Raw genomic sequence first — 15,992 nt, 5'->3', positions numbered from 1 at the left:
TGTTTATCTTTGGCAAACCTGCAGGCAACACTTTGAGTCACAACCTAAAGATGACAGGTCTGCAGAGTAAAAAAGATCATAAAACTCAGGTTATTCTATTTTTAATGATCTCATTTCATTCAGAGGTAAAATTTGAAAAACAAGGAATGAGGTACAGAGAAAGGGAAGGCTCCATCTGGGGTGGTGTCTGCTTAGCATCTCAGGGAGTTTATAAGGAAGTGAGGGGTATGTGAATCCCCACGACATCTGACTTGCATTTCATTGCTTCTCCACGACCCCTTCATGCTTCTTTAATAAATATTTTCACTGTGAATAGTGCTTTCACACTCCAGATTGACCAGAGGTGTTTGTCACGCAGTTGGAAGCAGCGCCAGCAGGAATTTGCCACTTTCTGAGTTTGTAGCTCAGCTCTGTCCTTCACTGTGTAGCTTCAGGGAAACTGTATAACCTCTCTGTGCTTCGAGTGTCCTACATAAAAACAGTTTCATTCAAGGTTCATACTTCTGGATACTGTGAGAAATCAAATGCCTAGTATAAAGCCTGGCCTAGCCAGGAAAAAAAACCTTAATTAATTCCACCAACTTTGCCATTATTATGACTGAAGCACAGATGAGATAGCAGTTTCTATTCTAGCATATTTCTAGCAAAGAAGTTCATTTCACCTGGATGGAAGACAGTCCCAGTAGAACAGGACTGCCAGCAGGTGGCGACAATGTATGTGTGTGTGTGTGTGTGTGTGTGTGTGTGTGTGTGTGTGTATGTGTGTGTGTATATATATATACACACACACATACACACACACACACACATATACACTATATATATTGGGCCACATATATATATATACACATATATAGGCCACACATATATATCTATATCTATATATATATACGTATACATATATATAGTGTGTGTGTGTGTATGTATGTATGTGTGTATATATATGTGTGTGTGTGTTTATCCATATAAATATTTATATATTCTTATTTATTTATTTGCAAAAATCTCCTGAGAGTCAGCTACTTGGATAAATAGCTGATGGAAGTCCCAAAACTTAACACCTTCTTAAGTGAAACAGAAATCTTTATTATTAAAACGGGGGATGAGTGATATAGGTAAAGGGAATTAGAAGTATACTTATCTTGAGGAGCCCTTGATGAGTAATGTAGAGAATGATTAAATCACTATATTATACACCTGAACCTGATAAAACACTGTTTGCCCCTCCTCCAGCTCATGCTCACTCACATTCTCTCAAATAAATAAATAAAATCTTAAAGAAAGAAAGAAGAAGGAAGGAAGGAAGGAAGGAAGGAAAGAAAGAAAGAAAGAGAAAAGAAAAAAAAAGAAAAGAAAAAGAGAAATAAAAATATATTTTAAAAAATTATCCAAAAACAAATGGTGGTATTTTACTATATTTCTTCTCAGAATTTTGTCTTTACATATTTTTTAGTATTAAAAATCCTGCTATAGATGCAATTTACATTTTTTTTTCATTACAAATCATTCACCTAAAATATATCCTAAGAGTTCTGAATCTGCCTAATATTAAGTCTCTATGTTATAAGAAAGGGTTTTATTAAAAGAAGTACTAAAGGCACTAATTAAAATTACAACATAGCCATACATTTGCAGAGGGTTTTCCATTCCCCCAGGGCTTTCCTACACATTATCTCCTCTTGTGCTCCCTTCCACAACGGTGGGGGTTTGGCAGAATAAACAGTATTCCAACTTGGTAGTTGAAGGGATTGGCCCATATCACCTTGCATGTTCCTTCTGGTCTAGGAAAGCAGACGCTCTGTGGGATCTTTTATCCATCAAAAAGATGGAAACCAAATCTACTCCCCTAAACCATGTATCTATTGAAGGATATGAGAATAGTTTTATGAAAGTACTTTGTATGCCTATTAAGAATGAAGCAGAAAATGGCTTTATTATCTTCTCTGTCATCATTATTGCTATATACGGTGATGACATTTTAAAATAATGTAGGAAAAACTGTCTTAGGTAGTTAATCAAATTAATAGAAAGTATCTACAGTCCCAAATCACTGCCACCCACATTTTGTTCTAAAAGAAAAAAAATCAAGCTATTAAGGGATAGTTTCATTTTTTTTCTGGAAGTGAAACTTTTGGTGAGAGGAAGCATACTGATGGCCCTTGGCATACCCCTAACTCCACCTTGGGATGCTACGAGGATGCCAAAGAAAAGAAAACCTTTGTACTCCTCTTTTTTCTGGCCAAATGGCTAATGAAACATTTGAAATATACGGAAAAACACGAATAGTAATTCTTAATCTCCACTTAAAGTTACCTGGGTATGCATTCTTTCTTTCTTTTTTTTTTTTTTTTAAGATTTATTTATTTTAGAGAGAGACATAGAATACAAGCGGGAGGGGCAGAGAGGGCGAGACTCTCTCAAGCAGGCTCCGTGATGGGTCCCATGATCCTGAGATCATGATCTGAGCCGAAACCAAGAGCCCCATGCTTAACCGACTGTGCCACCCAGGCACCCCTCCTGGGTATCCATTCTTGAGAGAAAAGTACATGTTAATTTTTGCCATATTGTAGCTTTCTTTTTATGAAAGAAATAAAGTATTACAAATACAACAAGAAGCCATTCTCATCACTTTGCCATTCTCCCAAAGTAACAAAGGTATATTTTTGTAAATCAGTAAAATTTATTTTAACAGCTATATGGTATTCCCTTGGAAGAATGAGCTGTCTGTAAATTACTGATTTCCTTACAGGTAGAAGGTTAGTTTGTTGCTCCTTTATTTGCTGATGTAACAGAACTGAAGTAAATTTCCTTCCCCATGTCTCTTGGTACGTAGGAGTTTGACTATCTCTGGCCCAGCCACCGAAGGTTGAAGTTGTTGAGTTAAGAAATATGCTTATTTTAAACTTCATGAGATAGCATTTGATATTTATCAGTCATGTCCTTTATGTTTTGTTTTGTGTGGGTGTATCAAATTCAAGAAATCATCCTTACCCCGACGTCATACTGAGTATCTTTGCCTTTCTCCTGAACGACGCAGAGATCTTGGAAAACACGAATTTCCATCCCCCTCTCATCTTAAATGTTTTATCGCTGTCTGTATTTTATGTCCCTCCTATTTTACGACTTCTCAAATTAGTCATTTTTTAATATAGTCAGTGTTTATTTAGTTTGACTCACATGTTTATTAATCTCTTCATCACCATTGCGTTTTGTATCCCATTCTGTCCTTTTGGGTTTAATATTTCTACTTCCTGAAGAATATCCATTGCATATTTTTTTTCCAGTAAGTTTCAACATATTCTGTAATCTTTTTCTGAAAATAATAAGATTTTACCCTTGCTCTTGAATTACAGTTTTTTTTTTTTAAGATTTTATTTATTTATTTGACAGAGAGAGATCACAAGCAGGCAGAGAGGCAGGTAGAGAGAGAGGAGGAAGCAGGCTCCCTGCTGAGCAGAGAGCCCGATGCGGGGCTCGATCCCAGGACCCCGAGATCATGACCTGAGCCGAAGGCAGCGGCTTAACCCACTGAGCCACCCAGGCGCCCCTTGAATTACAGTTTAACCGAGTATACAAGTCTACATTAGTTTCCTTCCATAGACATTTTGAAAAATATTATTCCAGTGCCTTCTGTCTTCTCATGTTGCTACTGAGGATTCCGTCATCAGTCTGTTAGTGGTTCTTAACCAGGGGCAGTGTTGCCCAGCAGGGACGTTCGGCCATGTCTGGGGACATTTTTGGTTGTTACAGCTGAGGGGAGGGTGCTCCTAGCTCTAGTGGATGGAGTCCAGGGATGCTGCTGAACTGCCTACAATGCACACAGCAGCCCCCACAACACAGAATTGTCTGGTCCCACATGGTGCTGAGATTGAGAAACTCTGCTTGAATCGTGGTTCCCCTATAAGTAGTATCTTTTCCCTTTGGTTTTTATTTTTAATTTGTCTTTGTCATTCTGGTATTTCCTTATGATATGACTAAACATGTATTCACTGTCATTTGTCTTCTTTAGGACTCATTGTACTTACATCTGAGAATTCTTTTACCAATTTGAGCATATTCTCAGCCATTTTCACTGCACATATTCCCTCCTCTTCCCTTCTTTTTTCCCTATTTCTTTAAGTCTTAGGTATATATTGGATCTCTTCTTTCTGTCTCCATATGTAGTAACCTGTCACATTTTCCATCACCTTATAAACTTGGACTGCTTTTGGATATTTTTTCGGATGTCTTGTAGTTTATAGGTTTTTCTTTTCTACGATCTATAATCTGCTTTTAAATGCATCCATTAATTTTTTAAATCTTTACTTTTTCTATTTTTGCTTCTAGAATTTATATGTTTGTTTTTCAAACATTTCTTTTAAAATAGTCTCTTCTTTTTAAATAGGATTTTGAGGTTTTTTTCTTTAATTATGTCAACATACTTATATAAATCTTCAGATTTTAGATCACTTTTCTGCTATCTCAATTTATTGGTACTCTAATCTTGCTGTTTGTTCTACCTGCTGACTGACTCGTGATGGAAAACATGCTGGTGTATGTTTTGTAATTTCAAATTTTATCTTTATAGTAAGCAGGACTTATTTTATCTGTGATAGTCCCTTATAGTTTAAGTGTGTGAATTATTTTTTTCTACCAGGAATTTATGGAATATCACCAAGAAACCAATTTTACATTCATTTATAAGTTTGAAGGCTTTCCATGCCAAAGTAAATGGCATAAATTCTACCCTCAAATACACAGGAGATGAGACCTGGGATGGCTACCTTAGCAGGGACTTGATTTTCCCACCCAAAGCCATGACAATACAGAGATCCCACTTGTCCTGTCACTGGGCCTCCGGGTGGGATTTTTCTACTTAATATCTTTTCAGTGAATGTCCTTCTAGGGCAAAGGTCCATGCCAGAGACTCAGCTATTACTCTCTTTCAATTCCATAGTTGTATTTCCTGTCTCATCCCTTCTTCCCTTCCCTGTCCAATCTGATGGCAATCACAGCATTCAGTCACAGGCTTACTACTCTGTTCTTAATTTCCTCTTCATTTCTGGCATGTGCATCTAAAATAACTTCTGTTATATTTCATCAAGTATGATATAAGGAAGGTTTTCAGACTATGGTATAGCCAGAACTAGAAGTTCTCTCCCTTTCCTCCTTTTCTATTTCTTACCCCCAAGAAATTGGTTGGCATAGCCAAGATGAACTATCTCTGTTCTGTTCCAGGATGGTGTCACTGTGTTCAAGTCATGGCTTTTGTGCAGTGGGCCTGTTTGTGCAATGGGCCTGCTTCCTGAGATGCTGTTGGCTTGAAATGAGGGTTAGAACCTCTTTTCTCTCCAGCTGTCTCCACTCCCACTGCCCTCCACATATGGGAGCCACCCCCACCTGCTTCTTGAGGGCACATACACTCATTCTTACTTTGGGCCCGGTGTTGCTTCTTCTCATATCAGTGATGTGTTTTGCATAGACTCTCCCTTGAAATAAGGGGGAAAGAAACGGTCTCAGCTGTAGGATGGAAGAGCAAATACTTTATTTTTTTATATTAAAGATTTTTATTTATTTATTTGACAGAGAGAGATCACAAGCAGGCAGAGAGGCAGGCAGAGAGAGAGGAAGGGAAGCAGGTTCCCTGCTGAGCAGAGACCCCGATGTGGGGCTCGATCCCAGGACTCCGGGATCATGACCTGAGCCGAAGGCAGAGGCTTAACCCACTGAGCCACCCAGGTGCCCCAAGAGCAAATACTTTAGAAGACAGGAGCAGTAAGATGAATGCCAGGAAGGAAAGAAGCAAGAAGTACATTTCTGCCTCCTGTTCTAAAATTAACCTTCCACATTCACTTTTATCAAAACACTAGACTGGAAGCTTGCAGCTGCTTGCCCAAATAAATAAAATGATAAATTGTTTCCCATTTTCCTTTTCATCCTATGTGTCTCCTCTCTTGGTGAGAAGCTCAGAGGAAAGGAAGGGTCATTGAAATCCTAAAATTCTCATAGAATGTTTCACCTTTGATTTTCTTAAATGTAGATTTCTAGATGCAATTACTGCACGTACTAAGGATAAAATTTTATATCATTTTTAGTTGAAAACAGAATTAACTGCTGATGCAGATTTCTACTTTCCATCGATCTTATTAAGTCGCAGCCCTTTACCTATCTAGTATGCTGCTCTTTTAAGGCTCTTAGAAGGTTCTTTAAAAAGAGAAGAGCTAATGATCTACTAGGGAGCTCTCTCATAAAGCTTCCCACATGCTCATCAGTTGGCTTCCACTCAATGTATGAATCAAATCACTGAAAATTGTGTCTGCAGATTACTCTGCCCAATCTCCAAGAGTTTTTCAAAATTATTCGAGAAATAGGCTAATGAATTGCAGCAAATTCATCCTGAAATATGTCCTCCTGTGGCATCATTGTAATATTGATGGGCCATTTTTCTTTGGGATTATGGAGTAGGATGATTTGTTTTATGATATGTATGGCCTGATTTTAAATAATAGACTGCATTAGCATTCTCAGTGTCTCTTGAATGAGAATACAAAATGTCACAGCATAAATAGTCCGGCATTTTAGGTTTGGGCCAATACCAATTTTCCTGCTTTGGTAGCCAACATTTACAGGGTGTATGTCATCATCTATATAAAACTTTATCATTTTTAAATGATTTTTCTCAGAGGGAGAGTGTGTGTGTGAGCAGGGAGGGGCAGAGTGAGAGGGAGAGAATCTCAAGCAGGCTCCACGCCCAGTGTGGAACCCAGCTCAGGGCTTGATTTTATGGCCCTGAGATCATGACCTGAGCCAAAATCAAGAGTTGGATGCTTAACCGACTGAGTCACCCAGATGCCCCAAATGATTCTCTTAAACAAATAAGCAGGTGAAGTATGTTCCATAGAAATTGTAACACAGCTTCAGACTTCTAACGTGAGGAAGTAACACAGCATTTGGATCAGAAACCATTCCTAGTTCAATCTAGGTGATAGCTCACAATTCCTCACTTTTTGTGATTTGGAATGTATATACTTCTTTAGCATCTTCAAAGACTAACTGATGTGTTTTGGAAGAGAGTTGTTTTTAGTAAACCTCAACCCCCATCTTACTGAGCATTGTATCTAGTCTCAAGTACTGGCTTTGCTTCCACCTCTTGAAACTCCTCTGTGTACATCTCTCCACACCAGTGAGATGCCGGCCGTTCGGGTGTTTGTAGCTTGGTCCCGAGGTTCTCTTACAAACGGATCAGTGGAGCTAAGTGGGAGGCTTCACACGTCTCCTGACTGAGAGGTGATCACTCACGTTGGTGCAGGGAGACCAGCATTTCAGCCAGCTCAGCCTCCAGTCTGTGCTTCTTTCTCATAAACGAAGGTGATTCTGAGTCTGTTCCTGTCAGAATCCTTCTGAGCCTACTCCAGTAGGTCTGTCGTCCATTTTCAATTGTGGTACCCAAAGCTGAATGTACACTGACACATGCACATTAGAATATGGCAGAGAGAAAAACGCTGCATGGCGTGACATACACACACATACAGAGATAACTATTTCGTTTCTCTTCTCTTTCTAAATAAATGAGTTTCTAGAAATGCAGTCACCCTTTCAGAATGCCTCTGTTGACTCATTCAACTTAATTTCAGTAGAATTCCCAAGTCTTTCCTATTGGCGGTCACTAAGCCGGGTTTTCCATCTGCTCAGCTTTTCTTTACTGTGTGTCTGTGCAGCCTGTTCCATCTTTATCTTTATCTGTAAGATTAGAAACACCGAACTGGACCGTAAGCTCCCTATTCCCCACCTGATAGTTACACATTGCTACGTAGGAACTAAGGACAGTTTTTTGGCATTCCCAAGATGTGAAACTCCCAATGAGGGTATTTCTGTAAAGCAGTACTCCGTGGGTCATCCGGTTAATAAACCACTTAAATATCTTTCTGTCCTAGCTGCATTTTGTCTGCTAAAATCTTTTGAGAGTCCTTGTAGAAGAAACTGTCAAAAGGCATTTCCAGTTCACCTGTGCCTGCCACGTCTCTACCCATCAACCATCATGAAGTGTCAAAACACACAAAATCCTAGTGATCACCACTTCCTTGTTCCAGTGTTCAGATGCCGTTTCCAACTATTCATAAGTTCTCAGAGTGCCCCAGCCGTACCAGACTGCAAGCTCTTGGTTCATGTTACCCCTCATTCTCGAACGATTCCTTTTCTGCTCTTCTCTCATGACTCCTCTCAAAAGCATTTCCACAGAGAAGCCTTTCCATTCTCCAGGTAGAATTAAGCTTTTATCCTTTAAGCAGCTGCTGTAAGTGTGAAAGGGCCTGCAATACACCAGGCAATGGATGGGGTAGGGAGTGCAGGATGGACACAGGTGTGTAAACAAGCAAATGCATGAGCATTGCATTGTGCACCAAGGAAGTGGTTTTAGCGCATAGCATGGTCCTTGAGAATTATTTAATGAAAGACTAAATGTTGATTGGGCGTCATTAAGAAAAGTCAAAAACTAAGGTCAGAGAAAGAGACAGTGCGGGGTCTAAGAAATTATGGGTAGTGATGAAAATGCATTCTTTAAATTCATTTATTCATAATATATGTATTTAGTGGTAATTGTCCATTATTTTACAGAAGAGCTTTGCTGTGATTTTTCATTAGGGAAGAGTAGGTGGAGATTTTCTTTAAGATCAGGGGTCAGAGACCTACTGAAGGGCTGCCAAATTACTATACACAATTTTTGCATCCTTAAGAGGCTTTGAAGAATAAGTAACTGGAAGCAGATGCTTCTACCTTGAAGTAGCCAGGCCCATGAAATAAAGGGAGCATTTTATAGATGGCACAATGGATCCTAATAAATCAGGGATGTCTCAGGTGGTGTCTGTGAACTTCCACTAATGAAATATGCTAGCAGCATCAAGGGACCCATGAAAATAATGATGCATGGTTCAAAGTGTGCAGAGGATGTAAATTGTGCTATAAAAATACAGCACATCAGATGTCTTTATAAGTGGAACTTCTACTCAGAGCACATTCTACACAGGAACAGTAGAATCTGGGCACTCAGACCTGGGATAATGGATATTTTAATAATAAAATTAGGCCTTTAGCATATTGTCTTTATATACCTTCCTATATCCTCCTAGACAGAAGCTATTTAAAAGCTTACTAAATTTGAATTCTAATAGGAAGAGCAGAATTTATCCATAGCAATGAATTGTAGCAGACCCTAATTAGAGGCTGCATCGTGTTGTCAGGGACATCTATGAGGATTTTGAGACCGCTTCTTTCCCTAGCAGGATAAGTGGCCCTAGGTAAGGTGGATGTACACGTCTCTGCTGATGTTCTACCATTTTCTCCTCGATCTTTCTGCTTCCTATAGATTTCATGAATCTGGCCAGTGAGGGGGGACACATTCCAACCTCGCTATGATAGCAGATCCCTTGTAAAACTAAAAGGGACCTCAGGAGGAATGTGCTTGCTAACTGATGACTAATAAATCTTTGCTGAGGGCGCCTGGATGGCTCAGTTGGTTGAGCGACTGCCTTCAGCTCAGGTCATGATCCTGGAGTCCCAAGATTGAGTCCCATACTGGACTCCCTGCTCAGCAGGGCATTTGTTTCTCCCTCCAAACTTCCCCCTCTCGTGCTCCCTCACTCTCATTCTCTCTCTCTCTCTTTCAAATAAATAAATAAAATCTTTTAAAAAAATCTTTGCTGAAAGATGGATCAGAAAATTTGTACTAGGTGACACTGCAATGCAGTTTCCACAGGACACCCGCAAATTATGATCTTCCTCATTCTGAAAAGAGAAAGGGAGCGGGGGCAACAACAACATCACGGAAAAGGGTTAAGTGTTGGACTCTTATAAATCAAATGCAGTTTTTTAACTCAGCTGCTTGCAACTCTGTGACTCCAGACTGGGCTTTTAGCCTGTGGAACCACCATTCACTCATCCGTAAAATGAAGAAATTAATATGTCTAAAAATGATTAAATTAGGTGCCTGATTATTTTCATCCCCTTATCCTTCATTAGTATCAAAATGACAGACGGCTCAGGTGTTAGACATTCCTTTAAAATTCTGTCATCTTCCTCTTCAGTAAGAAAGCGAGAAGCAAGTTAAGAATGACTCACATGTAATTATTCTAATACTACATATTGTACTATTTTGTTCTCCTTCATTGAGAGGGCACTGGAGAATAATCTCGGATTTTTGCAAGTCACCAATCTGTCACCTTCTGTGGGGAAATACTTGCTCAAAGCACGAAGAAAGACTGAGAGTTATTAAGCGAAATTGATTCATACTGGTTGAATAGCAGAGCCATATGCAGAACACAGCTCGAAATGCTAAAATTTGATTTGATGAGGGTTTAGGAAACCCTGGAGACTAAAATTACAATTATTGCTTTAAATTTCATTGAATATAAGTAAGTACATGAGTTATGTGTGGGTTACATATGGTTCATCAGTGCTTTTGTTTCAAGGACTAGTGATAAAATCAACCAACTAAAACAGTCTATAGACAGATGATGTGCTAAATTTAAGCTGAGTCATTCTTATTTTTAAGGAAATGTGCAACAATTTTTAGAGGTCCTTAAATAGCAGAAATTTTAAATTCACTTCCCTTTCTAAATAAGCATTACTCTTCTTCTTTTTTTTTTTTTTTAATTTTATTTTTCATAAACATATAATATCTTTTTATCCCCAGGGGTACAGGTTTGTGAATCGCCAGGTTTACACACTTCACAGCACTCACCATAGCACATACCCTCCCCAATGTCCATAATCCCACCCCCCCAACCCCCCTCCCCCCATTAACCCTCAGTTTGTTTTGTGAGATTAAGAGTCACTTATGGTTTGTCTCCCTCCCAATCCCATCTTGTTTCATTTACTCTTCTCCTACCCCCTTAACCCCCCATGTTGCATCTCCTCTCCCTCATATCAGGGAGATCATATGATAGTTGTCTTTCTCCGATTGACTTATTTCGCTAAGCATGATACCCTCTAGTTCCATCCACATCGTCGCAAATGGCAAGATTTCATTTCTTTTGATGGCTGCATAGTATTCCATTGTGTATATATACCACATCTTCTTTATCCATTCGTCCGTTGATGGACATCTAGGTTCTTTCCATAGTTTGGCTATTGTAGACATTGCTGCTATAAACATTCGGGTGCACGTGCCCCTTCGGATCACTACGTTTGTATCTTTAGGGTAAATACCCAGCAGTGCAATTGCTGGGTCATAGGGTAGTTCTATTTTCAACATTTTGAGGAACCTCCATGCTGTTTTCCAGAGTGGTTGCACCAGCTTGCATTCCCACCAACAGTGTAGGAGAGTTCCCCTTTCTCCGCATCCTCGCCAGCATCTGTCATTTCCTGACTTGTTAATTTTAGCCATTCTGACTGGTGTGAGGTGGTATCTCATTGTGGTTTTGATTTGTATTTCCCTGATGCCGAGTGATGTGGAGCACTTTTTCATGTGTCTGTTGGCCATCTGGATGTCTTCTTTGCAGAAATGTCTGTTCATGTCCTCTGCCCATTTCTTGATTGGATTATTTGTTCTTTGGGTGTTGAGTTTGCTAAGTTCTTTATAGATTTTGGACACTAGCCCTTTATCCGATATGTCATTTGCAAATATCTTCTCCCATTCTGTCAGTTGTCTTTTGGTTTTGTTAACTGTTTCCTTTGCTGTGCAAAAGCTTTTGATCTTGATGAAATCCCAATAGTTCATTTTTGTCCTTGCTTCCCTTGCCTTTGGCGATGTTCCTAGGAAGATGTTGCTGCGGCTGAGGTCGAAGAGGTTGCTGCCTGTGTTCTCCTCAAGGATTTTGATGGATTCCTTTCTCACATTGAGATCCTTCATCCATTTTGAGTCTATTTTCGTGTGTGGTGTAAGGAAATGATCCAATTTCATTTTTCTGCATGTGGCTGTCCAATTTTCCCAACACCATTTGTTGAAGAGGCTGTCTTTTTTCCATTGGATATTCTTTCCTGCTTTGTCGAAGATTAGTTGACCATAGAGTCGAGGGTCTATTTCTGGGCTCTCTATTCTGTTCCATTGATCTATGTGTCTGTTTTTGTGCCAGTACCATGCTGTCTTGATGATGACAGCTTTGTAATAGAGCTTGAAGTCCGGAATTGTGATGCCACCAACTTTGGCTTTCTTTTTCAATATTGCTTTGGCTATTCGAGGTCTTTTCTGGTTCCATATAAATTTTAGGATTATTTGTTCCATTTCTTTGAAAAAAATGGATGGTACTTTGATAGGAATTGCATTAAATGTGTAGATTGCTTTAGGTAGCATAGACATTTTCACAATATTTATTCTTCCAATCCAGGAGCATGGAACATTTTTCCATTTCTTTGTGTCTTCCTCAATTTCTTTCATGAGTACTTTATAGTTTTCTGTGTATAGATTCTTAGTCTCTTTGGTTAGATTTATTCCTAGGTATCTTATAGTTTTGGGTGCGATTGTAAATGGGATGGACTCCTTAATTTCTCTTTCTTCTGTCTTGTTGTTGGTGTAGAGAAATGCAACTGATTTCTGTGCATTGATTTTATATCCTGACACTTTACTGAATTCCTGTACAAGTTCTAGCAGTTTTGGAGTGGAGTCTTTTGGGTTTTCCACATATAGTATCATATCATCTGCGAAGAGTGATAGTTTGACTTCTTCTTTGCCAATTTGGATGCCTTTAATTTCCTTTTGTTGTCTGATTGCTGAGGCTAGGACTTCTAGTACTATGTTGAATAGCAGTGGTGATAACGGACATCCCTGCCGTGTTCCTGACCTTAGCGGAAAAGCTTTCAGTTTTTCTCCATTGAGAATGATATTTGCGGTGGGTTTTTCATAGATGGCTTTGATGATATTGAGGTATGTGCCCTCTATCCCTACACTTTGAAGAGTTTTGATCAGGAAGGGATGCTGTACTTTGTCAAATGCTTTTTCAGCATCTATGGAGAGTATCATATGGTTCTTGTTCTTTCTTTTATTAATGTGTTGTATCACATTGATTGATTTGCGGATGTTGAACCAACCTTGCAGCCCTGGAATAAATCCCACTTGGTCATGGTGAATAATCCTTTTAATGTACTGTAGAATCCTATTGGCTAGTATTTTGGCGACAATTTTTGCATCTGTGTTCATCAAGGATATTGGTCTGTAGTTCTCTTTTTTGATGGGATCCTTGTCTGGTTTTGGGATCAAGGTGATGCTGGCCTCATAAAATGAGTTTGGAAGTTTTCCTTCCATTTCTATTTTTTGGAACAGTTTCAGGAGAATAGGAATTAGTTCTTCTTTAAATGTTTGGTAGAATTCCCCCGGGAAGCCATCTGGCCCTGGGCTTTTGTTTGGAGATTTTTGATGACTGTTTCAATCTCCTTACTGGTTATGGGTCTGTTCAGGCTTTCTATTTCTTCCTGGTTCAGTTGTGGTAGTTTATATGTCTCTAGGAATGCATCCATTTCTTCCAGATTGTCAAATTTGTTGGTGTAGAGTTGCTCATAGTATGTTCTTATAATTGTCTGTATTTCTTTGGTGTTAGTTGTGATCTCTCCTCTTTCATTCATGATTTTATTTATTTGGGTCCTTTCTCTTTTCTTTTTGATAAGTCTGGCCAGGGGTTTATCGATCTTATTAATTCTTTCAAAGAACCAGCTCCTAGTTTCGTTGATTTGTTCTATTGTTTTTTTGGTTTCTATTTCATTGATTTCTGCTCTGATCTTTATGATTTCTCTTCTCCTGCTGGGTTTAGGGTTTCTTTCTTGTTCTTTCTCTAGCTCTTTTAGGTGTAGGGTTAGGTTGTGTACCTGAGACCTTTCTTGTTTCTTGAGAAAGGCTTGTACCGCTATATATTTTCCTCTCAGGACTGCCTTTGTTGTGTCCCACAGATTTTGAACCGTTGTGTTTTCATTATCATTTGTTTCCATGAATTTTTTCAACTCTTCTTTAATTTCCTGGTTGACCCATTCATTCTTTAGAAGGATGCTGTTTAGTCTCCATGTAATTGGGTTCTTTCCAAATTTCCTCTTGTGATTGAGTTCTAGCTTCAGAGCATTGTGGTCTGAAAATATGCAGGGAATGATTCCAATCTTTTGATAACGGTTGAGACCTGATTTAGGACCGAGAATATGATCTATTCTGGAGAATGTTCCATGTGCACTAGAGAAGAATGTGTATTCTGTTGCTTTGGGATGAAATGTTCTGAATATATCTGTGATGTCCATCTGGTCCAGTGTGTCATTTAAGGCCTTGATTTCCTTGTTGATCTTTTGCTTGGATGATCTGTCCATTTCAGTGAGGGGAGTGTTCAAGTCCCCTACTATTATTGTATTATTGTCGATGTGTTTCTTTGATTTTGTTATTAATTGGTTTATATAGTTGGCTGCTCCCATGTTAGGGGCATAGATATTTAAAATTGTTAGATCTTCTTGTTGGACAGTTCCTTTGAGTATGATATAGTGTCCTTCCTCATCTCTTATTATAGTCTTTGGCTTAAAATCTAATTGATCTGATATAAGGATTGCCACTCCTGCTTTTCTCTGATGTCCATTAGCATGGTAAATTCTTTTCCACCCCCTCACTTTAAATCTGGAGGTGTCTTCAGGTTTAAGATGAGTTTCTTGTAGGCAACATATAGATGGGTTTTGTTTTTTTATCCATTCTGATACCCTGTGTCTTTTGATTGGGGCATTTAGCCCATTAACATTCAGGGTAAGTATTGAGAGATATGAATTTAGTGCCATTGTATTGCCTGTAAGGTGACTGTTATTGTATATTGTCTCTGTTCCTTTCTGATCTACTACTTTTAGGGTCTCTCTTTGCTTAGAGGACCCCTTTCAATATTTCCTGTAGAGCTGGTTTGGTATTTGCAAATTCTTTCAGTTTTTGTTTGTCCTGGAAGCTTTTAATCTCTCCTTCTATTTTCAATGATAGCCTAGCTGGATATAGTATTCTTGGCTGCATGTTTTTCTCGTTTAGTACTCTGAATATATCATGCCAGCTCTTTCTGGCCTGCCAGGTCTCTGTGGATAAGTCTGCTGCCAATCTAATATTTTTACCATTGTATGTTACAGACTTCTTTTCCCGGGCTGCTTTCAGGATCTTCTCTTTGTCACTAAGACTTGTAAATTTTACTATTAGGTGACGGGCTGTGGACCTATTCTTATTGATTTTGAGGGGGGTTCTCTGAATCTCCTGGATTTTGATGCTTGTTCCCTTTGCCATATTGGGGAAATTCTCTCCAATAATTCTCTCCAATATACCTTCTGCTCCCCTCTCTGTTTCCTCTTCTTCTGGAATCCCAATTATTCTAATGTTGTTTCGTCTTATGGTGTCACTTATCTCTCGAATTCTCCCCTCATGGTCCAGTAGCTGTTTGTCCCTCTTTTGCTCAGCTTCTTTATTCTCTGTCATTTGGTCTTCTATATCGCTAATTCTTTCTTCTGCCTCATTTATCCTAGCAGTGAGAGCCTCCATTTTTTATTGCACCTCATTAATAGCTTTTTTTATTTCAACTTGGTTAGATTTTAGTTCTTTTATTTCTCCAGAAAGGGCTTTTATATCTCCCGAGAGGGTTTCTCTAATATCTTCCATGCCTTTTTCAAGCCCGGCTAGAACCTTGAGAATCGTCATTCTGAACTCTAGATCTGACATATTACCAATGTCTGTATTGATTAGGTCCCTAGCCTTTGGTACTGCCTCTTGTTCTTTTTTTTGTGGTGAATTTTTCCGCCTTGTCATTTTGTCCAGATAAGAGTAGATGAAGGAGCAAGTAAAATACTAAAAGGGTGGCAACAACCCCAGGAAAATATGCTTTAGCCAAATCAGAAGAGATCCCAAATCGTGAGGGGGAGAAAGGGGATAAAAAGAGGTTCAGAAAGAAGAAAAAGAAAAAAAAAAAAAAGAAGAAAAAAAAAAAAGGAAGAAACAATTAAAAAAGAAAACCAATAAAGAAAAAAATATAAAAAGGAAAAAAATATATATATATTAGATAAACTAGTTAAAAAACGTTAAAAAAGAAAAGGGTAAA

General features: G+C 38.8%; 1 protein-coding gene across 1 annotated transcript in view; it reads left to right on the top strand.

Annotated features, from left to right (window-relative positions):
* LOC111145837 (sushi, von Willebrand factor type A, EGF and pentraxin domain containing 1) overlaps nt 1-15,992 on the top strand; it is a 209,004-nt gene that overhangs the window by 144,900 nt on the left and 48,112 nt on the right. The gene's annotated exons all lie outside the window — the stretch shown is intronic.

The sequence above is a fragment of the Enhydra lutris genome, unplaced genomic scaffold (assembly GCF_002288905.1).
Source record: "Enhydra lutris kenyoni isolate GAN:26980312 unplaced genomic scaffold, ASM228890v2 scaffoldscaffold13, whole genome shotgun sequence".
Taxonomy (NCBI): Eukaryota; Metazoa; Chordata; class Mammalia; order Carnivora; family Mustelidae; genus Enhydra; species Enhydra lutris.
Note: the sequence above shows the minus strand (reverse complement) of the source record. Positions and strands in the feature narration are given on the sequence as shown.